General features: G+C 51.6%; 1 non-coding gene across 1 annotated transcript; it reads right to left on the minus strand.

Annotated features, from left to right (window-relative positions):
- Window positions 1–7,740: 7,740 nt before the first annotated feature.
- On the minus strand, window positions 7,741–7,897 carry LOC148091701 (U1 spliceosomal RNA). Its single transcript, XR_015715596.1, has one exon. It is a non-coding gene; the product is annotated as a U1 spliceosomal RNA (small nuclear RNA).
- Between the last annotated feature and the right edge of the window lie 1,085 nt (window positions 7,898–8,982).

An 8,982-nucleotide genomic window follows, 5' to 3' on the forward strand; every position in this document is an offset into this window, starting at 1 on the left:
CTTTAAAAAAAAAAAAAGGAGAAACAAGAATCATCGCCCTGGCCAGTGTGGCTCAGTGGTTAGAGCGTCGGCCGGTCCACCGAAGGGCATGTACCTGGGTTGCAGGTCCGATCCCAGGCCCGGGTCGGGGTGGGTGTGGAGACAACCAATGGATGTGTCTCTCTCACATGGATGTTTCTCTCTCCCTCTTCCCTCCTTACTCCCTTTGACTCTCTTTAAAAATCAATGGAAAATATATCCTCAGGTGAGGATTAACATAAAGAAATAAATAAAATAAAAGAGCTAAGTCTTCTTAGTTTAAAAAAGTTTATCTTCCCCAAGTCAAATATGAAATGAATATTTTTTGAGATCTTCCAGAGGGCTCCCTGTGAAGATGCATTTGATTCTTTTAAGTGCATGAAAGGCCTTATCAAAGAGACGCTGTAACCTTTCCTAGGCTGGATTCATGTGGGTAACTATTATTCATGTAAATATTTTAGAAATGGTATAAAATTCATAGAAATTTGTAAATGCCCTTGGTGCCCATGGTATGTCCCGGTATATAACGCTGTCAGGCCTAATTCAGGTTATTATTCTTGTTGTGTCAACATAAGAAACGTCCAAACCTGTAGGGAAGTTTTATGCGTTTATTTGAGCCAAACTGATGACAACTGCAGGGCAGCAGTCTCCAGAAAATGGCAGTTTTACAGTTTATTTTATACGTAAGAATCAAAGGAGGAGATGAAAGGGGGGTTGCATGAAATCCATTGGTGATAGATCAGGGAGGAGGGAGAAAGCAAAGTGGGGAAACCTCTGGGATTGGATAAAAAATAAAATGATCGACACACACTTCTTTTACTTATTAGGTGGGTGCAGGAGAGTTAAGAGTCAACGATTAACTCAATAACAGTGAGGGGATTTGCGGTCTCAGGGGCAGTGATTGTGCCCTGAGGGGTCTGGAAAAAGGAAATTATCCTGACTTTCCAAAGGTATGTTATTGTAGATGCAAAAAGATAATAGGCTCAGTTAAGGTAAAGATTGACCTTTGTCAGGGAAGATATCGGCCTAGGCCATGACTACCTACCACGGCCTGCTTTTAGTTAAGAAAGTTTTAATTTCAGACAATCCTATGTGTTTACTTTCGGTTTCTGAGTTTGTAAGGCCACCACTCAGGTCTCCCCTGAGCTGTCAGGTTAGTCACCATACACCTTAACTTCCAATGCAGGACGGACAGATAACAGCACAGCCTCAGAGAACAAACCAGGCCTCTTGATCTACTGTTCTCCCTCCCTGGATAGACTTCCTGCCCCTCCGCCCTGGCTCTTCCCTTCTGTTAGCAAGGAGGGTGAGCCGGGCCTCTGGCCCCAAGGCTGGCTCCTGGGAAGAAAACGCAGGTGCTGGCTCAGAGGCTGCAAACTGTACCCCCCCCCCCCCAGGCTGTTTTAATATACCCCAACCAGAGAACAAGTTTGCCATTAAAAATTGGAAGGTTTCCCATATAAACCTAGATATCCAGCTTTTTTAATAAAAAAGAAAAAAGTGGGCCCTGGTTCTGGCAGGGTGTGGAGCTGAACAGTGACTGTCCCCCAGACTCCCTATGGTCCCCATCAGTCCCTGCTACCTACCTGATCGCTGCCATCCTCCCTCAGCTTCAGGGCTCGCTGGCCCTGGGGGTATCTGGTGAGGGCAGCAGCATCCAAGATCCTTCAGGAGGGGCCTCCTCAGGCAGTGCCTGCCCAGCGCACAGAGGCTTTGCTCGGCCAGCAGGTGGCAGTGCAGCGCAGGGAATGGCCTTCTGGGCTAAGGCACAGGCCACCAGCTCTCCCCTCTGTCCCTGCCTGGGAGTGGCCCTGGGCACGCATTCCTACCTAGGCTGCAGCTTCCCCTCAGGTGAAGAATACTCATTGCTGGATTTTTTAAAACAGCTTTGCCGTATAATTGATATACAATTAACTGCACATATTTAAATTGTATGGACAGATTTTGATTTACATATAAGCCTACAACACTGTTACTGCAGTCGGGATCACGAGCATAGCAATTACTCCCAAAAGGTTCCTTCTCCTCTCCCCTCACTCACAGATTTGTTTGTATTTTCTAGAAATTTTTGTCTCTTTTCACTCACCATAATTATTTTGAGACTCATCTATGTTGTTGCTTTTATAATAAATCACTCACTCCTGGTTTTGCCCATATGTCTGCCTGTTCACTTGTCGATGGACATTTGCATTGTCTCCAGTTTGGGGCAATTACAAATGAAGCTTTTCTGAATGTCCCTGGACAAGTCACTAGGTGGGTGTCTGCTTTCCTTCTTAAGTAAACAGAGAGGTGTCAAATGGCTGGGTCACATAGTAGGTGTATGTCTAACTTAGGAAACTGCCAAACTGTTTTCCAAAGTGGTTGCACCATTTACATTCTCACCAGCAACATATCAACGGTCCAGCTCCCCCACACCCTCACCCACACTTGGCATAGTAAGTCTTTTTCATTTTAGACATTCCAGTCAGTATATAGTAACCTCTCAGTGTGTTTCTCATTTGTAATTCTCTCATGACTAGTGGTGTTGCTTGCCATCCATGTATCTTCTTTGGCGGAAATTTCCAAATCCTTTGCTAGTTCTTAAAACTCGGGCGTTGGCTCTCTCGTTGCTGAGATGTGGGAGCTCATCTTCCGGACACAGGTCCTTGATGGGGCATGTGGTTTGCAGATCTCCTGGTCTGAGGCCTGTCATTTCTTTTCCACTTCTCAGGGATTATTGTCTTCTATTGTCTTCTGTCCAACACCTTGAAAATCATTGTTTTATATATTTTGTCTGTGTGGTTTTTTCAGTTGTTTCAGCTGGAAGGTAATCTCGTTCTTGCCACTCCGTCTTGGAAGCATGTAAGTCTCCACTGGCTGATTCTAACTAAGCCACCCGGATTCCTAGGACACGGCTCCAGGTGCAGAAAAGCGGTCCTATAGGCCACGGAAGTCTCCTGCGCCTCCGGGAGGGCCTCCTCCTGCTCATCTGCAGCCACACCTCCTTGAAGTTCAATGTCAACGTTTCAGTGCCCTCAGAGTTCAGATTCAGAAATGAGTCTGGGTAACAGTTAACAGCAGCTAACTCTGGTCGGGCTCAATTCTACTCCTGTTCTTAGAATTTCCACATGTATTACTCACTGTCCTTCCATCCACTATCCCCAAGATGTAGGTACTGCTATAATCTTTATTTTCATTTGAGAACACTGAGCTTCAGAGGGGCTAAGTAACATGGCCAAGGTTACATGGCTAAGGACCCCAGATCTACCCTTTTCTAACTGTGTAACCTTGGACATGCCTCTCACAGACCTCAGTGCCCTCAGCTGCAACAGGGGGATTAGAATAGGGGCACACACGTCCTAGGACTGCGCGGCCACAGCTCACTCAGTGTCTGGCTCATAGTTGGTGCTAGGGAAATGTTGGTTATATTATTACTGTGAGATTAAGCCCATTAGGTGGGAGTTCAGGTTGTCTGTTTCCAGGAGTCCTGCTGAGACTTGTAACCTTGAGCAAGTCACCTTTCCTCAGAGTACCTCGATCCAGGACATCAGAACCACCCTGTCTTTGTATATTTTCACTCCCATTTCACCCTCACGCTCTGAGGGCTCAGCACCCCATGCTGCTCCCCGATCATCTGAGTCCCTTGCTTCCAGCCTGTCACCTTGGTCCGCCTTCTAGAGCAGCTTCTGCCTCAGGTCCCGTTCTCCACATCTGTCCCTGGCTAGTCTCCCACTGGCAGAGCTCCAGCCCCAAGGTCTTTGCTGCTTGGTCCCTGCACACAGCAGTAGCAACTTTATTGAATGAGTCAGTGGGCAAGGAAGCTTTGAGAAGTCAGGCCTTCCGGTCATCCCTCGCTGCCAGCGTAACCCTCACGTGCTCTGGGCCCCACTTCCTGAGCACATTTCCTCCGTGGCCAGAGTACTTGGCTTAGCTTAGCCTGAGGCCAAGGACCCTGTGCTCCCCTGGCACAGGAGCACACAGTAGGCACTGATCGGGTGTGCCGCCGGGCTCTGAATGAAATGGGATCACAGAGCACACATCTCCCTTAAGCCTCTGGGAAGAGTCATTTGGGCACTTAAGCAGGGTACCCAGGCAGGACAGTGGGTGCCCCAACGACCCAGGAGTTCCTGGTGACATGGCTAGGAGACTGGCTCTGGGCTGTCCTAGTCCAGAAGGAGGTTGCCAAGGAGGAGTGCCGGGCTTACGAAGGACTTTGACCCAAGTCTGGCCTTGAGGTGAGGGTGGGGTCGAGGAGGGGGCTGGTTAGAGAAAGGACAGCACCATGGCCTGGCTGTTACCTACACAGAGGCCTGGCCCCCTGTCTCAACCTCCCCCGGGAGTTGCAGCGTCAGCCACAGACACAGAAGGGTGCTGAGGATGAGAGGAGATGGGGTTTCTCTTCCAGCCACCCTCCCAGCTCCCTTGGGTGGAAAATGCACTCATCTCAGGGCCAAGCACCCCTCCATTGAAGGAGCCCCCCAGGCAGTGCTGTGGGGAGGAGGGTCTCAGTGAGGAGAAGGCTGTGCTCTCTGCTGCCTGCCACCTTTCCCCACGCAGATGGGCCTGGCCAGACGTCCAGTTTACCTGGGGCAGGTTTCTAATGAGCAGGTTTGTAGTGCAGGGTAGGACCCGAGAGGTCTCAATATCACTGCACACCTCCAGCTGCTGGTGACCGACCCCCAGTGATGGGCTGGGCTGGGGCCAATGCTGTCTGCCCTATTCCCAGCCTTCAGGGTGCCCAGGTGCCCGAGTTTCAGGTGGGGGTGGGGGTGGGGGTGGGAGGACACCAGGAGGGGGTCAGCTGGCATCTTGTGCTGGAGAATCATTCCTGCTTGAGTCTGGCATCAGAGATCCCCAGAGGCCCAGGCAGGTAGGTGGGTGTGGCCATCTATCCAGGTAAGAAGCCCGGAGTCTTCACCAGCAGGTAAGCACAGGAACTGGGGAGTGAACTTGGGCCTTGGAGCAGCTGGGCAAGGATTAAAGTCCCTGTAGGAGCTCTGGCTGCTCCCTTTTCCTCCCTTGCCCACCCCCCCCCATGCCTGCTTGAGGCACCAGGGGCTTTTTACCATCACAAAGGAGTGCCACTCTGCCTCTCTGGTTCCCACACCTCAACCAGTGATATCAGAGCCCTGAGCAAAGGCCTTGGCACTGAGAAGGGCCTGCCAGAGGTTTAGAGCAGGCCCTGCAGCTAAAGGAGGGACCACAGGGCCCAGGGACAAGCATGGACCCTCCTCAGAAGCTCCTGAAAGCAGCCCCCACCACACTGCTCAACCCATGTGACTGTGTCCACATGGATGGACCTCTTCCCAGTTCCTGTCCTCCCAGACCCCTCAGGGAGGAAGCCAGCTGACCCTGCCCCATCCTTCAGCCCTGGGCCCACACCGCTTGCCGATGCTCTCAGCCCGGCCTGAGCATCTGCTCTCTGAGAGCACATGCAGCCTCGACCCTGGCAAAGCCCAGGAGGTGCCCTGGTAGGACCCAACTTCTCCTTGCCTGCTGCATGCCCACACAGAATTTGCACCTGTTCTGGGCTAAATTGTGCCCCCCCCAAATTCCTTTGTTGAGTTTCTAACCCCCAATATCTCAAAATGTGACTGTATTTGGGGATGGGCCCCTAAAGAAGTGATTAAGGTAAAACAAGGTTCCTAGGGTGGGCCCTAATCTAATCTGACTGGATCCTGACCAGAGGAGGAGATTAGGATGGGGACACACACAGAGGAAAGACCCTGTGAGGACACAGAAGACCATGGGCCAGGGGCAGAAGGGAGGCTGGACCAGGGCTGGGCCTGCGGGAGAGCTTGGAGACGGGTCTCCCTCCCGCAGGAGTGGCTGCCCTACAGCCCACGGTGTCCGTCACCCACACTCCCCACAGCACAGGTCTCAGCAGGGCGTTTCTTTCTTTAAAAGTAAATGTATTGGGGTGACGTTGGTGAACGGGATCATGCAGGTTTCAAGCGTACATTTCTATGACGCATGATCTGCAGATTGCACTGTGTGCCCGCCACCCGGAGTCCAACCACCTTCTGTTAGAAGGCTGTTCTAAGGCAGCCACAAGCACTTGGGTTGTTTCACATTTACCTCTACTGGGTTTACCCCACCCAGCCCAGCCGGCTGCATCCACACCTGTTTCTGGGCCTCATAAATCCACGGAGGGGAGAAGGCCAGCCTCAGGCTTCTCCCTTTCAGGGAGCTCAGGGCTCCTGGGAGAGTCAGCCCCAGGACCACACACTCTTTGATGGGACACGTGAGGAGCAAAGTGTAGCTGATCCTCTCTTCGGCCAGCAGGACCCAAGAGGAGCAGAGGGAGTCAGGAGGGTCCTGGAGAGGCAGCCAGAAAGGTGGTCGGGGTCCACGAGGGAGACTGGGAAGGGCTCTCACTGTTGGCCCTTTCAGTGAAATCACTGTTTGTGTCCAAATTGGCTCCATTTTGTTGGGAACTCTGTGGGGGTGGGAAGAGGTGGTATCTCCCTGGGGATCTGTATACACATGGAACCATAAATGGCACGGCCTGAGGCAGCAGAGTCAGGCTCTAGTGGGGCAGCACCCTGGACTGCTGAATGGCCTTGGGCAAGTCCGACACAGACTCTGGGCCTCAGTTTTCCTGGCTGTGAAATGGAACTATTACCATCTGCTGTGGCCCACCTGCTTCATGCAGATCTGAGCCAGTGACAGGCAGGCTGTACCCGAGGGTCAGAGGCACCACCTCCAGGCTCACAAGGGGTCCCTACCTCCTCCTCTTTCGAAGGAAGGGGTCGGGGAGCAGGACGGCTGGCAGAGAGGACTGGATTTGGTGTGCAGGGCCACGGAGGGTCGGACAGCGCCTCCTTCTCTTCACCCTGATGCTGGGCTCAGGAGCCGTCTCCTCCCACCCTCCCCGCCTTGGCTGTGAACTGTGAGTGGAATTTCCTGAATCAGGACTGGGAGGCCTCGCACGCAGTGCTAGGTTGGGTGTTGATCGGGCGACGATGCTGGTGGAGGCCCCTCTGAAGATGTCATCTGTGTGTGCGTGCATGTGAGGGGGAGGGTAGACAGGGACACAGCGACCCTGGTCCCCGGGGGTGGGCTTGTTGTTCCCACACCCCAGCTGGTAAACAAGAAGCGGACTCTGTGAGTCACCTGGACAAGGGGATTTTTCTCCAGGCTCCAGGAAAGTCCAGTTTCGCGTCCTGGACGGAGCCCAGGGGCCTCCTCCTGAAGCAGGCGCTGAGTGTTTTCAAGGTTCAGTAGTTTCCCTTTCCTTTTACCCTGCGTTTTGCCCTCCTGACAGTGATTCCCTGCACACTCCCCCTCTTGCTCTGTCTCATGACCTCATCTCCACAACCTCTAAATCTTCAACTTCTAAGAAAAAGAAACCTAGTAACGCCCATTGTCGCCTGGACAGGCAGCTGGCCTCCTGACAGGCTGGCCCTCCATTGGCCAGCCTGGTGGCAAAGGCTCCTCCCCACCCCCTGCCACCCCCCTGCCGGCCTCAGCCACCGTCCTGGTGGGTTCCTCTGCGGCCTCTTGCTCCTTCTGTTTGGGCCGCTCTGACCTCCTCCCTGTCCGCTGACACCTCCTGCCTTGTCCCTCTGAGCTTGTGCTGTGCCCGCAATGCCGAGGTCCTGATTGTCCCTCCCCTCCCCAAATGGCCATGTGCCTGTAAGACCAGTTCAAATGTCACTTTCTCTTTGCGCTTCCTGCCCCCAGGGTTAAGGCTCCCTCCCCCTTTTTCTCCCAGTAGTACTTCTTTTTATTTTCTTTTTTGGGGGGAGTGCGAACGCAGTCCCCCCCCCCAAAATGCAGTCGAGTTTCCCACACTTGGGGAAATCGCAGGGGTCAGCACACCCCCAGTGGAACGGGCACACCTCGCCCTGGGAAAACCACCTTTGCGATCACAGCAGCTCCCCTGCCAGGTAGGTATCCCCAGCAGTACTTCATTCTTTAATTTTTTTTCATATAATTTAAAAATTAAGGTATAATTTGCATCCCACAATATCCATCCCTGTAAAGTGTGCAGTTCAGTGGTTTTTAGTATATTCACAAAGTTGTGTGACTCTCAGCACAATCAATTTTAGAACATTTTTCTCACCCCAAAAAGTAACCCCACACCGCTCAGTTGTCACTGCCACTGCTCCCTTTCCCCAGAGTCTTTCCTGTGTATGGATTCGCCTCTTCTGGGCATTTCGTATCAATGGAATCATACGGGATGTGACCTTTGGTGACTGGCGTCCTTCGCTTAGTACGTTTCCAAGGCACATCCACCCTGTAGCATGAGTCAGCACTTCGTTCCTTGTTCCAGTGGAACAACGTGCCATTGAGCGGATGGCCGCATTGTGTTTGCCCGCATTGTGTCAGGGGCCGGGCACTTGGGTTGTTTCCCACTTTGGGACCATTAAGAATAACTGTGCTGTGAACTTTCACGTTCAGATGTTTACATAAGGGTGTGCCTGCAATCCGAGTGGGGCCGTTCCTAGGAGTGGAATTGCTGGGTCACATGGTAACTCTATGTTTAACTTTTTGAGAATTGACAGAGTGTTTTCCAAAGCAACTGTTGTTTTGTTTTGTTTCTAACTAAGAGAGAAACTCATTGTCCTTGTAAAGAAAAGTTCAAACATTACAGTGAAATTTAAATTTCCTCTCAATCATAGCTCCCCCATCCCAGTCCTTTCCTTGAGGTAAATTTTTAGCCTTCTAGATACACACACACACACACACACACACACACACACACACACTTTATGTATTTTTACATACATAAGACTTACTATATATCACATTCTGTATGTGGGAAATACAGGAATAACTTACCCTTTGTAACCAAGGCACAGTGTTCCTCACGAGGAGAAACCTAGCCAAGGCAACTGCTTGCCTGATGGTGAACATTCAGGGTGTGCTCCCAAGCTTTCTCTGTGCGAGGCCCGCTGCCAGGATCACCCTTGCGCGCATGCTCACTCCCTCTGTCCGTTTGTTTTATTTTATTTTTTTTAAATATATCTTTATTGATTT

The sequence above is a fragment of the Miniopterus natalensis genome, chromosome 13 (genome assembly GCF_054644295.1).
Source record: "Miniopterus natalensis isolate mMinNat1 chromosome 13, mMinNat1.hap1, whole genome shotgun sequence".
NCBI lineage: Eukaryota > Metazoa > Chordata > Mammalia > Chiroptera > Miniopteridae > Miniopterus > Miniopterus natalensis.